The sequence below is a fragment of the Lathyrus oleraceus genome, chromosome 2 (assembly GCF_024323335.1).
Source record: "Lathyrus oleraceus cultivar Zhongwan6 chromosome 2, CAAS_Psat_ZW6_1.0, whole genome shotgun sequence".
NCBI classification, from domain to species: domain Eukaryota; kingdom Viridiplantae; phylum Streptophyta; class Magnoliopsida; order Fabales; family Fabaceae; genus Lathyrus; species Lathyrus oleraceus.
In genome coordinates this window covers 191,420,069-191,437,053 of record NC_066580.1, presented here as the reverse complement: position 1 = coordinate 191,437,053, position 16,985 = coordinate 191,420,069, and the positions used below count along the sequence as shown (strand labels likewise).

Here is a 16,985-nt window from a genome sequence, read left to right as displayed (position 1 = left end):
TAAATTCTATGAATAAGGTGAATACGATGAGCGACTGGGTCATTCGTCCCGTACCCAAAGATATTCAAAATGAGTTAATGAAATTCTTCACTCTCATTCATTCTCTATTTCTTAAGGCTCGTGGCATACAATCTGAATTATGATTGACAAGTGTTGCTACCTTTGTTGTGCTTGAGAAGTAGTCCACTTTGTCAATTATACTTGACTGATGTAGACTTTGAAGTCTTGATCTTGCATTTGAACCTTGAGGTCTTGAGCTCATGAGATCCAGCATATCTAATACAGCTTGAGCACAATGGACTTGCCATATCAAGTGATCAAGGGTTTTTTGATCACTTGAATAGGCTTGGGGATTACAAAACAATACAAAGGATTTGGTTTACCAAAGTGACCTTTGGTCAACACCAATAAGTGGAATTCAGAGAAATCGGCTAGGCTATGTGTACCTCTAAATGAATCAATCAATGAAAATGGAATCAAATGTCTCTAATTAAAACCATAAGCTAAGGGATCATGCATTAAGAATCAGAAATTTCTACCTAAAGGCAAAATGGTTAATATGCCAAAAATGAATTAATTAGAAAAATAGTTTCTAAAATCAACATTTAATCAAAAACTAGTTACGTCTAATTATATAATTATGAAAAAGCCTAAGTATTTTAATTATTCTAATATAACCTAATTAAGATTTAAAACTAATTAAAATCCTAAACAGATTAATTAAGACCTAACTTTCTATTTATGAAACTCTAATTAAACTAATTAAAATTCTAATTAATATAATTAATCATGATTAATCCTAATTAATCTAAAAGTCACTAATCCTAAAATTTAATTAATCAAATTAACTTGAAATAGCTCTTAATGCTAAAGTTTAATCAATAAAATTAACACTGATTAATTCTTAATTAAAACTTGCTCAAACTAATTAAATTAAATTAAATTAAGATTTAAATTCATTTTTGGTTCCTCTAATTTGGACGTTTTAAACCATTGATCCCCTATTACAAACTCAGCGATTCAGGTCCCCCAAATTTGATGGCCTTTGGATTTTTGTGGTCTCCCTCTACTTTTGCATACGTAGCAATGATGATTAAGATAAAAAAATATTTTTAATTAATTGACAATGATGACTAGAATATTTTATTATTTAATGTATTTTAAACTAATTTAATATTTATCCAACTCAACATTCTCATCTATACAATACTTTTATCCACTTATTTCCATTTCACAGGTGGAGTCTTTCGATATCAGTTGTCGGGACTCAGATCAAAATTAGAAGGCATGAGTTCTGACTTATTTAAATCAAGTCAGAAATACAAGTGGACAGATGCATGACTGCATGAATAAAGGGATATAATTCCCACTTCAAAGCCCAATATTCACTTCCAAGACCAGTTTCATGGTAATTCTCAACTTGAATCCTATGATTGCTTCCTACTAATCTCCTTATATGCCAATAAACTTACCTTGCAGCCTCTCTACTACTACGTCTAAGTAAAATATTCATTGTTTGGTAATTAACTAATAATCATTTGATGAATGCCACATAGATTAATGAATTATGTTAAGAAAGTGCCAAAATACATTTGAATTCCAATAAAAAAAATAGCAAGAGAACGAAAGAAAGAAGAAACTAATTGATGTAACATCAACATCCATTCCAATATCAACATTGTGTTCAATCCACAATGTCGTAGTCAGCGTCTTTCCATCATTTCTAGCAGCAACACACACGAGATCGTCCTGCACACACAGTTAACTTACTTGGAAAAAATTACGGGAAAACAAACAAAGGAATGGTGGCAGATAAAGGCTTAATAAGAGCCATGGATAGGATCACTACATAAACAAAGCCTATGCTTGGACACATCACATTGATAATAAGCAAACCAATGTAATGGTTATTCTTATCTCTTTATAGTGAATATTTGTAATCTTCATTTTTAGATACGAAGGAAAGTATGGTGGCAGTTTTTTTTAGACAACTATAAAATATTTGCTTATATATTTTTGTTCTAGATTGATTGTTTTACTAATAATTTAATATCTGACATTTTGTCAATTGGTTTTGGATTGATACTCAAACTAAATGGACTTAAGTCGAAAAATATCTTTTCAATATTTTAATTAATTAATTAAAAAACCTTAATTAAAATTATTAAATATTAATTTAGCTAAAACCATTATTAAATATTAAATTAGTTAAAAACATATTAAATAGTAAAAATCCTAGTCATCCTTGCCAATTAATTAAAAATAATTTTTTTTATCCTAATCATTGTCACATATGCAAAAGTGTACGGGGATCATACAAATCGAAAGACCATCAAATTTAAGGGATCAGAATCGTTAATTTTGTACTAGGGGATCAATTGTTTAAAACATCCAAACTAGAGGATCAAAAGTGCATTTAAGCTTTAAATTAATTACTCCATCCGTTCCTTTTTAAGAGTCATTTTTTTTTTATATTTTACACATACCAAGAAAATTAATCATTATGCCTACTTTTTAAACAATAATTCTTCAGTTACCTATAATACTCTTAATTATTTATTACATTCATTTTACTTTTTCTCTCTATATAATAATTATCTAGGGATAATTTTGACAAAAGTGTAATTATTGCTCCCTTGAACTTTGTAAATGACAATTAAAAAGAAACAAATTTATTTCAAGAAAATAACACTTATAAAGGTACAGATGGAGTAACAAATTAGAAGGGTGCAAGAAATTTGGACTGGTGGTGTGTACAAATCGGACTTGGGCCTGCTAGGCCTAAGCAGATCTGGGGGTGTATGCTCAAAGGAAGTGTATTGAAAGGGGAAAATCGTTTGGGTCTGAAAAGGCCCATGGCCATTCTATTGTATGAGTCTCCAGGGAGGATCTGAAGCTACAGAAAATGAGTTTGGGCTTAGGCCCAAACTGAACATACAAACAAAGCCAGGTCCGGACTTTAAACATGATGATTCTTCAGCTACACGGAAACCAATGCGTCTCCCTTCTCTGTCGCGTTCTCTGATTCTCACTCTTTTATCTCAAAGTTCGATTGAAATTCGAAGCAAGAATCGTATCCTACTGAGGTTCATCGATCACAATCCTGAATCCGCCGCGAACTCCATCGAAGATGAATGATAAATGGCACATCGGAGGGAAACCAACCAAAGAACGTAATCGAGTCAAGAGGAGAGGCAAAAAACTCACCGTGGTCGAACTCCGACGCGCGACGAATCTCTGATGAAAAAGGTATTGAATTCCCCTTTTTTCTTATTTGATTTCATTTCTTCTTCTTTGCACCACCTTATTCTTCTTCTTGCCTCAATGCGTGGTTGTTGTTGTCGATTCAATGCTTGAGCATATATATATATATATATATATATATATATATATATATATATATATATATATATATATATATATATATATATATATATATATATATATATATATATATATATATATAGAGAGAGAGAGAGAGAGAGAGAGAATGAACTTCTTTATCGTGAATGTGATTATGCAACCGAATTTTTTTCTCCCAAAGATGAACGTGATAAGGGATTATATAGGTGGTGGAAATGCTAACAGACATGGGCACTTCAGGTTGAAGAGTTAGGTCATATTTAACAGTGTTAGAAATGTCCCCATTGAAGTTTGTTATCAGGTTAATTATGTTTTTATATTCTGTTAGTTAGCATTGTGAAAGTTAGTTGAATGTTTATGAAGTTAAGTTGAATGAGTCACGTGCAGTTATGGTTCTGTTTATGCCAAGCTCATGTTAGTTGTAGCGGAGTCTCCTTTTATTCTGTTAAAGAAAATGCAGGTTGAAATGATTTTGTATTTTCTATCATGAACCTTTATTTTTATTTGCTTGGAATTAACGTGATTGTGTTGTTAGAAAACATGGATTGTGTAGAATTATGTATGGAACTTGGACTGTGTATTGAAGGATTACTATTTTTTTAATGCTGAATTAATGTGTTAAGCTGGTGTATGATGCATTTCTGTTGGGACTTCTAAGTGAGTTGCAAGTTTTGTGCAATTAGTGGACTGCAAAATGGTTAGCTAGGAGGTTTTGTGAGTTTTGTTAGGCTAAACATAATTATGATAGGATAAGTTATGAATGTCAATGTTAGGATAGTTAGTGATGTTAAAATGCACATGCTTGTGGGATACTTGTTTAATTGAAGTGAAGTCACTTAGAAATGTTGAACTTTTGTGTGTTAATGGTTGTTATGTATGCTATGATCATGGTTTTTCTTGTACATTGTTTGTTGGATTGATGTGTTGTATGCTAGGTGAATGATTGAATGCTTTTCTGAAGTGGTTTAAACATGTTAGGGGCAGGTTAGCTTGCTTGCAGGTCATGGAATTAAACATAATTTCAAGGCATGGCAAAACAAACCAAGTCATGCTTTTTTCCTTTGAAGAAACTTACACATGAAGCAACTTGGCATGTGAGATCTAGGGGTAAGACGAAGAATCAAGTGAAGATTAGGATTAGGTTCATGGATTAGGTGGGTTGACTTTGGTCAAAGTTGACAAAAAAGTCAATCATTGACCAAAGTTAATATTTGATCAAAATTATTATTTTTGTAATTTTCTTATTAAATGATGTAAGTATGATTGGAATGTACATTTTTATTAATGGTTCTTTTTATTTCAAATGCAAAGAAACTTTCAAATAACATCTTTCCGACCAAAATCATGTTTGAAATGCCTTTTAAGAATCATGCTTTATGAATTTAAATGAAACATGGAACTTGAATGAATAGACTAACAATGGAATTAATGACTTAAGAATGAAATTAATCGTTAATGTGAATGAATTCTTGACCTATGAACACCATAATGGACCAAGAACCAATGGATCATTGATGCATCATGGACCAATGAATCCGCCACAAGAAAATGGATCAATGCATTATGAGTTTGAACCCATGAGGCACCATGAGCAATGAATCAAGAACAATATCACATGAATCAGAGCCCAATGACCCTATAATAAAACCTAGTCATAAGATGATTGATGGAAAATAGGATGATGAAAGACAAAGTGATCTAATACCCCCCCCCCCTCTTAATGAATTGGGGTTCCAATCACAAAATCAATGAATATAACACATGGACACAATTAAGGTTTTATGAACTAGCTATGGTTAACAGGAAAACCTCAGTGATGAACCTCCTAAACCGGGGTTTCAAGTTCAAACAAAGACCAACAAATGAATCACCAATGATGGGCATCTTCAACTAGGGTTTCAAACTCAAATAAAAGTCTTTTGGACAAAATACAAAGACAAATGATGATCAAACAAACAACAATGACTCAATTAACTAGGGTTGCAAGCCATATGGTCCAAAGATGACAAAATAGGCAACAATGCTTCAAACAAATGACGCACAAACCTTTAAGGTTTCCATGATCATCCAAAGAAATAAAAAAGACTCATACCAAGGTGGCCCACAAAGTTAGGGTTTCAAGGATCAAATTGTCCATCAAGGATAAGGGTCAAGCAAACTAGGGTTTGCATATATGAAAGGCTAAGATGCAATCCCACAAGCTCTCAAGCAAAACCAAAGTTTATTATTCACAAGCTTTGAATCTAGAATGTATTAACATGAATGCATGATGTACATGAATGAGTTTAGATGAATCTCAAGTCATAGATTGGATAAAAAATAAAAAAGGAGGGAAAAGTTTAGGGTATGACATATGTACCTTAATGAATGAGAGTTGTTGTTCTTAAAGATGATTGTAGAATGTCTTTATATTGATAATTACACATCATGCCCATCCAATATGCTGAGTTATCTTCGAATCTTATTGGACAATTCCTTTGTAAGAGGTTTTGTGAAAATATCTACAAGTTGGTTATGTTTATCCATGAATGTAACTTCAACATCAACTTTAAACACATGGTCTAGGAGAAAGTGATGTTGAATGTTGTATATGATTTGTTCTTAAGTGCATGACTGGCTTCATGGTTATGTCTATGGCACTCGTCTCATCACACTTTAACAGAATGCATCCAAGGTTCACACCATAGTCATAAAGTTGTTGTTTCAACCAAAGAATTTATACACAATAACTTCCTGCAAGAATGTATTCTGCTTCATCCATACTAAGATCCACACATGGTTGCTTTTTGCAGGACCACAATACAAGAGCGTTTCCTAGGATATGACATGTGCTGCTTGTGCTTTTCTGGTCTGATTTACAGCCTGCATAATCTGAGTCGGAATAACCACTTAAGTTACATACACTACCTTTAGGATACCATAAGCCGACATTTGTTGTTCCTTTAAGGTATTTCATAATTGTCTTCACAGAGGCAAGATGTGATTCCTTCATATTGACTTGAAATCACGCACAAAGACAAACACTAAATATTATGTCAGGACAACTTTCCATCAAATATAATAATGAACCAACCATACCTCGATATTTTTTTATATCAATTGAAACACCAGATTCATCTTAATCTACATATGTTCCAGATCCCATTGGAGTAGCCATTGCTTTGCAATTCTCCATATCAAATATTTTCAACAACTCTTTGCAATAGTTGGATTGGTTGATGAAGATTCCATTCTTTAGTTGCTTAATTTGAAGTCGAAGAAAATAGTTCATCTTACTCATCATAGACATTTTGAACTCTCCTTGCATCATCAATGAAAACTTCTCACAAAGTTCTTTGTTTATTGAACTGAATATGATGTCGTCAACATAGACTTGAACTAATAAAGTATGATTTTTATTTTCTTAATAAACAAAGTATTATCAAGTTTAACTTTTTCAAATCCTCTTTCACAAACAAAGTTGCTAAGTCTATCATACCATGATCTTGGTGCTTGCTTTAAGCCATAAAGATCCTTTTCAACTTGAAGACATATGAAAGATTCTTGAAGTTTTCAAAACCGGGAGGTTGTTTGACATAGACTTCCTCATTTATGTATCCATTTAAGAAGGCGCTTATGACGTCCATTTGGAATAACTGAAAATGTAATGAACAAGCATAAGAAAGTAATAAATGAATAACTTCTAACCTGGAAACCGGAGGAAATGTTTCTTCAAATTCGATTCCCTTTTCTTGGTTGTAACCTTGAGCCACCAACCTTGCTTTGTTTCTAACAATTATACCATTCTCATCAAGTTTGTTTTTAAACACCCATTTGGTACCTATGATGTGCTTACCATTTATCCTAGGAAGAAGTTCCCAACTTGATTCTTTTCTATTTGATTTAAGTATTCTTTCATGGCAAGTATCCATTGGTCCTCTTCTAAGGCTACATCAACTTTTGAAGGTTCTATTTGAGAAACAAAAGTCATATTCAAGCAAGCATCCTTGAGATTTAGTCTTGTTGTAACACCTTGAGTTATATCACCAATAACTTTGTAAATTTGGTGATCACGATGAGTTCTCCTTTCTTGAGGAAGATCACTATGATTTGTTTCTTGTTAGATTAGTTCCTTTTTGTGTTCCGATTGATCATCATTGTTGATCTTGGAAACATCTTCTATAGGAACTTCTAAAATACCATCATTCTCATTACAAACAACTATATCCTCCTTATAGGGGTTAGATTCATCAAAGGAAACATGCACTGCTTCTTCTATAGTTAAAGTTCTTTTATTATAAATTCTATAAGCTTTACTAGTAAAGAGTAAGCAAGAAATATACCTTCGTTGGACTTTTGGTCAAACTTACCGAGATTGTCTGTTTGCGGTAGAATGGATGAACTCGGATCGCACCCTAGCAGTTAGACATTCTTGCTCGCACATGGATGCTTAAGCGTCATTCACGGTAGAACGGAAGTAACACGTCCTTTTGAAAAAGGTTTTAAACGGGAAATCAAGCCCAAAGGCAAAACTGAGTTTGATGAGGTGAGTTTGCTTTTTTTCTGAAATGATAGTCATGATTTAGAATGAGGATAGGAATGAGAAATTGGGTCATTTGTCCCTCACCTAAAGATATTTAGAATGAGGATAGGAATTCTCCACTCTCATCCCTTCTTTATTGCTTAAGGCTCGTATTGTACAATCCTAATCGTATGGTTAATTGTTTTTTAGTTTATTTATAAAATGGTTTTAGTTTTAATAAGAGAACAAACGGGAGAGAAAAGAAACCCTGGAAGGTTGAAGTCTGATCTTCAATTAGCATCCCACGTCTGTGTAGAAAGACCTATCAATTATCTAATTTAAATTGCACTAAAGTTTATGAATAGAGACGAATACAATGAGCAACTGGGTCATTCGTCCCGTACCCAAAGATATTCAGAATGAGGATATGAATTCTCCACTCTCACTCCTTCTCTACTACTTAAGGCTCGTGATGTGCAATTTGAATCATAATTGATGAGTGTTGAAGTTGAATTCCCTTGTAGCTTCTTGTGATGAAGGTTTGTCTTTGAAGAATGAAGAGACTTGACAATCACTTGAATCAAATTGTGATAAAGCCTATGAGTAGAGGTGAATATGATGAGCAACTGGGTCATTTGTCTCGTACCCAAAGATATTCAGAATGAGGATAGAAATTCTCCACTCTCATTCCTTCTCTATTGCTTAAGGCTCATGGCACACCGTTTGGCTCATGATTGACAAGTGTTGAATTTGACCTTTGTAGTGCTTGAGTAGTAATCTCATCTTGTACTGATTTATAGTCTTGAACTTGTGTTTGAATCTTGATAGAAGTCTTGAGATTCGATATCCAGTACAGCTTGAACATAAAGACTTGCCTTATCAAGTGATCAAGGGTCCTTTTATCACTTGAATAGGCTTGGGAAATTAAGCACAATCAAAGGATTTAAATTATCAAAGTTTGCTTTGATAAACTAGATCCAATGGGAAATAACAGTTGGAACTAAATATGCGACAACCTAAAGGGTTAATCAACAATTAAAATCTCTACAGGTTCTAAAACTAGGGGAGCATGCAAGATTAGACTATTTCTAAACCTAGGGACAAGACTGTCAAATCACAAATCATGGATATTGAATTAAATTTCTAATCATGCAAATTTCTAATTAAACTCCATTAATCAAATCCAATTAGTTCTAATTTCTTATTAAAAACTAATTGAAACTAATTAATCTCTAATCATTTCTAAAAATCTATTACTAATCCATTTTTAATCTAATTAAGCTAATTACCCTAAAACCTAATTAAGTCTAAAATTCTAAAATTCTATAAATTCATCAAGATTACACCCTAATTATCATAATGTTTCTAAAATGTAATTACTAATCAATTTCTAAAATCCTAATTAAATTCTAAAATTCTAATCCCAATCCTACATCTAATAATTCTAATATTTCTAACTAATCAAAATAAAAAAAACCAACAAGCAAACACTAAAGACTGGGCCTGATTGAATTGAAGAATAGGGGTATGAAATGGAATCCGGGTATGGGCCTCAAGGCAGAGGCTCGTTTGTTGCTGCAAATGTGCAGGGAGTGCAGGACATAATCATGGGGTGCGGATATCCGTTTGGGCCGCCTTTTCTTCAATTCCGTTTTGAGTTCTACGTTTCATTTTGTTTCATGTTGCGTTTCACTTTGGCTTGCATTTGGATTTCGTTTTGCCTGCGTTTTGGTTTGCAATGTTGCACCTGCGTTTCGTCTCCATTTTTTTATGCCTGCGTTTTGATTATGCTTTGTTGCACCTGCGTTTTGATGCTTTGGCATGTTGCGTTTCGTGCTTGCCATTTCATTTTCCATGTTGGCGTTTTCAAATGCATTACTTCCATTTTGTCTTATTATGCATGACTTGGACTTTGGATATTTGGAATTTGATGCTGGATGTTGGGTTGAGACCTTGTAATATGGATATGGGCTGATAAGTTATAAATGGCAAATGTAAATTTTTATGCTGAGTTTTGTTTACAAAAATGATGAACAAATGGACCCACTTTCAAATAACACAACCATGGCCCATTAGTAAAATGTGATTCTAAAAATTGATTTGAATTATCAAAAATCAATTTGAACTTTCAAAATTCACTTGAATTTCTAAAATTAACTTAACTTATCAAAATCAATTTGAATCCAAAATCAATTTGAATTTCCACAATTAACTTGAATTATCAAAATTAATTTGAATTCAAAATCAATTTGAAACAATGATGAAATGATCGTTGATATTTATGCTAAATATCATGATCAAGTATGGTTTCACACGGAAATTCAAATAAAATTAAATCCAAATTTGAACACACATCAAGAACCATACATCTTGCAATGGATGACACAATGATGAATCTAATCGACAATATACATTAAACCAATTAATCCAAATGATCACAAGACTTGTAAGTCAAGCAAACCAAATGACTTAAATTTGGAGAAAGCTCCTTATGCTTATGAAACATGCCATGTTCTAATATGGATTGAACCAAATGAAATGCAAACCTAAGACAACAAATGAATGAACCAAATGATAAATGACCTTGAATAAATAACATGTATCACAATGAATGAATGACCTTGAATGAAATTGGATCATGGCTAAAAGAAGTGGATGGATGTATGGATGTACTAATGAATCATTGTATCAAGAAACATGGAATCAAGAATCAAATGGATGACTTTGAATGAGCATGGATCTATGAGTTAAGTGAGGCATAAAATCAAATGGAAACCTCTACAGCGAGATATGTGACAAACCCAAAGATCAAGACATGGTCATGCTTGATCAGATGCCTCAAGGACATAGGTGATTAATCAAGCTAGTAAAATGGTATACCAATATAGTAAATCAAGAAAATAGGGTTTCTAAGTCAAAGAAAACCATAATGTGGAGCCTCCCTAATTAGGGTTTCAAGCCAACCACAAGATCAAGGAACAAGTTATCCAATCCAAGGTCACAAACCAAAAGGTCCTCAAAGGCCTGGACCAAGCAATTAGGGTTTCATCCCCACATGATGAGGAAAACCATAATCTTCAAGCCAAAACACTGATTTTCATTAGCCCTAAACCTTGAATCTATGATGCTTGTTAGCAAGTATTAATCATGAAAGGATGTAAATGAATGAAGCATGAATGAGTCTCAAGTCATAGGTTAGATGAAAAGTAAAAAGGGAGGGAAAATTTTAGGGTATGACAGCTGCCCCTATTAAATCTTCTCAGGCCTGAAGGTATGAATAGCCATAACTTTCAGAAGTTCATGGTAAGAGATGATTAAATACCAAAATAACCAAGAAATTTGCCCGTAAGGAATGGGTGAAATGAATGAAATGTAAGGTAGGGGTATTAATGGAAAGTTGTACAATGGATGGCGTATATGTTTTGTATATGGTTGTCGATTAGGGATCAGCTGAAATGTCTGTGGGGAGAATGGGCCAGCTGTACAAAGAAATATTTTGTAAAGACATGCATGCAATATGCAATATGTTATGTATGTTGATCTCTTTTTCTTTTCTTCCTCATTCTTTTATTTTCTATTCTTTTTTATTTTTCTCTTTCTTACCTCCACTCGCAAGTTTTAACATGTAACCGGTGATCGAGGTATTCCCGCAGGATTCTGCAAAGGTAAAAGAGTTAGGTGTTTACAAAAGGCAAGTACTAGTCAATAAAAAGAATTGAAATGAGATCTTCTGCAAAAGGCAGAGAGACGTCTTGCAAAAGGCAAGTAGCTCAACTGAGAAACGACCTCGTACAATGGGGAGCAACGAATCCTTAGCAAGAGAAGCGGAAATTTCCAAATACAGTTAAGAAAACAACAGGATAGACTTCTCACACAAAAGGTGATGAGAACTCCTTAACAAAAGGTTAAGAAGAAAATGGGAATGAGGGATAACCTCGCTGGGGGAATATGATTTTTTTCGTACAACAGGTAGCAACGACTCCTTAGTAAGAGAAAAATGGGTCTTCTAAATACAAGGTTAAGAAGAAAGATGGCCGAATTTCTCACACAAAAGGTGATGGGAACTCCTTAACAAAAGGTTAAGAAGAAAATGGGAATGAGATTCTCGTACAAAAGGTAACGAGAGCTCCTAGACACAAATTCTGCTGGGGATTCTCACACAAAAGGTAGTAAGATCTCCTTAACGAAAGGTTAAAAAGAAAGCTGGGGATGAGATTCTCGTACAAAAGGTAACGAGAGATCCTAGACACAAGGTCTGTTGGGGATTCTCACACAAAAGATGATGAGAACTTCTTAACGAAAGGTTAAGAAGAAAGTTAGGGTAGATTTCTCATACGAAAGGTAGTGAGAAATTTCTCAACGAAAGGTTAAGAAGACTAATGAAGATGGATATGATTTCTCATGCAAAAGGAAAATTAGAAACTTCTCAACGAAAGGTTAATAAGAAAGCTGGAAAAGACAATCATCACATACAAAAGTTAATGAGAAACTTCTCAACGAAAGGTTACGAAGAAATGTGAATGGAATTTCTCATACGAAAGATAATGAGAAACTTCTTAACGAAAGATTAAGAAGAAAGGTTGAAAGAATGTTCATTTCATATCAAAGGTAGAAACGACTCCTTATCAAGAAAAGATTTCTAATGAAAAAGGCAAAGGATACTTACAAAAAAGGTAAGCAGGTTTAGGAATAGAAATACTCGAGCAAAAGTATGAGGATACTTGCAAAAGGTAAGCAGCTGGGGATAATAATCTTTATGCAAAAGGCACAAAGGGGACTTACAAAAGATAAGCAAGAAGGGAACTATCTCCCATGAAAAAGGAAGAGGAATACTTATGAAAGGTAAGTAATAGACAGAAAGGTCACAAACATTTTCACAAGGGAAAACAAATAGTAAACCTGTTAGGTGAAACCTAGACGTAAGGGGATTTTCCAGACGAATCTGGGCTTTGGCACACTCTGACAGGTGGGGACTTTACAAATAGGTACGGAAACCTAATATCGTCCCTCACACACAACGGTGGGGGTGAAGTTTTCTAACAATGACTACACAACTCCGGGACTCACCAAACCTATATCAAGCGTATAAACAAACGGGAAGCAAAGATCTGGCAGAGGTACCCTACTCGTGCAAAGGCAATAAGGGGGAGGCGTGATTTCGTGCATAAAGCAACAAAATAAACTCATAAAAGGTAAGTTATCTCAATTATCTTCTCCATGCGAAAGGCAGAGAGAGCTGGCACAAGGCCAAAGGGACTTACAAAAGGCAAGTGACTGATGAAAGATTCAAGAGGTACTTTGCAAAAGGCAACACAAAGGAGAGATATTTTGGGACAACCTGTCGGGAATACCACTCAAGAGTTTCATGATAATGTTCTCACCTGGGGAGGAAGAATGTATCAACGGAGGATTCTTTTATGCTTTCGAGAAAGGCTTTTATACAATTCTGCATGTTTATTTTGTATGGCGTACTGCTCCATCTTGATGGAATATGTTATGTGCTTCATGATGCAATGTTATATAATGAAATGTTACTTATGCAAGATGCTGATGCATGATCAAGCTTTTGGTTATACGATATGGTAGGATGTATCCTGAAGATTGAGAACCGAGGGTACCAAAAACCATTGGATTTATCAATCATGATTCTCTGTTGAAAGGTTAGGGGATGTGTTTTCTATTGAAAGGTTAGGGAATATGTTTAGTGTGACTCCCCGACATTCATCTTGAACTTAGAAGTCTCTTATGCACTGAAGTCTCTTATGCACAATGGATCTTGCTCTGAACAACCTCAAAAGTACAAAAAGGACTTTCCTTCCCTAACCAGTCATGCCCCAACCTGTTGGGAAACTACATGGATTTCTCCAGTCACAAGTTATGAAGCAACTTTGTCATAATAACTATCTCGATCTGACTTGCCCTAGTGTCTTGAAACAACATACCTCTGATTAACTATCTCGGAAAGGTGGGTTTCTTGGGTTCCTGAGGTAGCTTTCCCCAATATAAGTCTTGGAATAACTTTGCCTATGGCTGGCTGATCTTTGAGGAAATTCCCCTGACTAACATGTCTTGTAGAGATTTGTCAAATCTCGACGTAACTTCCTTAGATCAACTGAATCTTGTAGAGATTTATCAGCGTGATTGCTTCAGATCGACTAAAATTTGAAGTGTCTTGTCTTTTTGCTCAATGGAGTTCTTAGCCATTCTACTTCTTGATAGGATTAATCAAAATAATTTGTCCCTGCTCAACGGAGTCTCAGGCGTTTGGTCTTCTGATGCAATCAACTAGATTGGTTTACTCCCTGACTATCTGATCTTGGAAGAGATTCGTCGAATCTCAACATAATTGTCTTAAACTAACCAAATCTTGCTAAAATTTCTTGACGTGACTGTCTCAGATTGACTGACATTTTGAAGCATCTCGTCCTTCTGCTTAACAGAGTTCTTAGGCTATTTGTTCCATGATATAATCACATGAAACTAATTTTCCCCTGCTCAACGGAGTCTTAGGCGTTTGGTATTCTGATGCGATCAACTAAAGTGGTTTACTCCATGACTATCTGATCTTTGGAGAGATTTGTCGAGTCTCGACATAAATATCTCGGACTAACTGGTCTTGCTGAAATTTCTTGACATAACAGTCTCAGATTGACTAAATTTTGGAGCATCTCGTCCTTCTGCTCAACGGAGTTCTTAGACGTTATGTTCCTTGATATAATCACATGAAGTGGCTTTCCTCTGCTCAATGGAGTTCTCAAGTGTTATGTCTTGTGATTCAATCAGTTGAAGTAATTTTCCTCTGCTTAACAAAGTCTTTAGGCATCATTCTCTTAGGGCGTAATCAAGATTTCCAATTCACATTCATTATAGAAATCCTCTTGATATCAAATGCTTACTCATGAGCAACACATGTTCATTTTAGAAATGATAATGGCAACATTATGTTTATGCTAGTTTTGAAATCCAAGCATGTTCACTGGAATTATGACATACAATGAATGTATCACTGATTGGGAATGGTATATCAATATCAACACAATTGATGAGCGAATCATTTGGGAGTCAGTTTTAACACGATCTTACTGACTGTATGCTTTCGAAATAAACCTTACTTCAATTAGATCTTTTGAGGGTTGTAACATGGCTTGGTTCACAATTTCAAAAAGAAAGGATATAAGGCTCAAACCTAACATAACCCACTCGTTCTTTCTGATGTTCTCCAGTCCTATGTTCAGCTAGTTCGACACATACACTCATCTTCTAAAAGGGATTTTGAAGTAATGATTAATGAACCAATGAGGTTTTCGGTGTGGCCGTCACCCTTCTTTTGTTTGGTTTAGTAGTGAAGCTAGTGGAAATATACCTGAACGTATCGCACACTCGAACATACAATAGAGTCTCCATTGAACTTTATTTATCCCCAAAGGGAAGGGAAAACATCGATAAAACCCGGGGGAAAGAGATATACTAGGTAAGGAAGTCGGTTATGCAAGGGGAAGGTATTAGAACCCTAAACATCCATGGTATTCTATGGGAACCGTTTTGATTGTTCTCACTCGAATAGGTGTTAACTAGAGATTACTCGCAAAAGAATGAAGGGAAAGGAAAAGAAATAGATAGAGTGCTCGGTGAGGATTAGGGCCCTCATGCCTACGTATCCTCATAGTGCAATGAGGAATTCAGAGCTTCGTAGTTCAAAGAACTAGAGGCAGGAAGTGGAAAGAAGTATGATAGAAGGTATGATTTAAGCCAATGGATAATATGATTTGAACTCTAACAAGGGGTGAAAATGTGAACCCAAGAGTAAAACTGGTGTGAACCAACAGGTGAGGGCGTATAGCACTTGTATCACTGTATTGGAATAACCGAAAAGAAAGGGTTGCCTAAGTGCGGCTGCAAAGTAAGTAAGGAGATGTTCGTCTAAGCTACAGGGTCTGACAAGACGAACAAATCGGCTCTTGGTTCATAAAAAGGGGTACAAGATGGAGCACAAAGGTACAGTGTGTTTGGCACAAAGAATAGGTATATCACATGGAGTGAAAGAAGGTAGTATACAAATGTATCATGGAGATGAATGGAAGAATGCCCTAGGACAGGAGTGATAAATAAGTATGCTCGCGGAGGGTTCGAACCCTCGTGCCTACGTATTCTCATCGTGCAATGAGAAAATCAGAGCAATCGTAGTTCAACCCACTAGGGCTAAAAAGAAAGAGAGATTCAATAGGATTGCCCGGGGGCGAGGTAGATTGCTTAACAAGCAAGGATGTGGTACTAACCGATGATGGTAATCAACCACAAGGACAAATGAGATATTGCCAGAGTCTGAACTCCATAGGGCAAGATAGATGAGTGCCATAGTCTGAACTAAATACAAGGCCAGGAATGGATTCCCAGAGTCTGAACTCAAAGAGGGCAACAGAGATATAATGTCAAGGTTTGAACTTGGAGTCAATGTCAAAGGTTGCCAGAGTCTGAACTCCATGGGCAAGATGGATAAGCATGCCATAGTCTGAACTATAAGGCAATGGAATTGATTTGAATTCCAGAATCTGAACTCCATATGGGAGGAAGAGTATCATTCCAAAGTACGAACTGTATGTGCAACGCAAAAGGTAGCCAGAGTCTGAACTCCAAGGGCTGGATAAATGAATTCCAATGTTTGAACTGTAAGGCAGGGTAGCCAAAATCAAGATAGCCGGAGTCTGAACTTAATAGGGCGAGGATGCCAAGATCTGTATCTTATGGGAAAAGAATAAAGCCAGAGTTTGAACTCCATGGGCTAAAGGGGCTTACCAAGGTCTACACCTTGAGGGCAAGAAGCAAAGCCAGAGTCTGAACTCCAATGGGCTAAAGGAAGTTGCCAAGGTCTGCACCTTGAGGGAAAAGGATAAAGCCAGAGTCTGAACTCCATGGGATAAAAGAAGTTGCCAAGGTCTGCACCTTGAGGGCAAAGGATAAAGCCAGAGTCTGAACTCCACGGGCTAAAAGAACTTGCCATGGTTTACACCTTGAGAGCAAAGGATAAAGCCAGAGTCTGAACTCCATGGGCTAAAAGAAGTTGTCAAGGTCTACACCTTGAGGGAAAAGGATAAAGCCAGAGTCTGAACTCCATGGGCTAAAA

General features: G+C 35.3%; 1 long non-coding RNA gene across 1 annotated transcript; it reads left to right on the top strand.

The window, feature by feature from the left end:
- Positions 1-2,926: 2,926 nt before the first annotated feature.
- LOC127121296 (uncharacterized) lies at positions 2,927-4,688 on the top strand. The gene is made up of 2 exons (XR_007803383.1): positions 2,927-3,249; positions 4,342-4,688. It is a non-coding gene; the product is annotated as an uncharacterized LOC127121296 (long non-coding RNA).
- Positions 4,689-16,985: the final 12,297 nt, after the last annotated feature.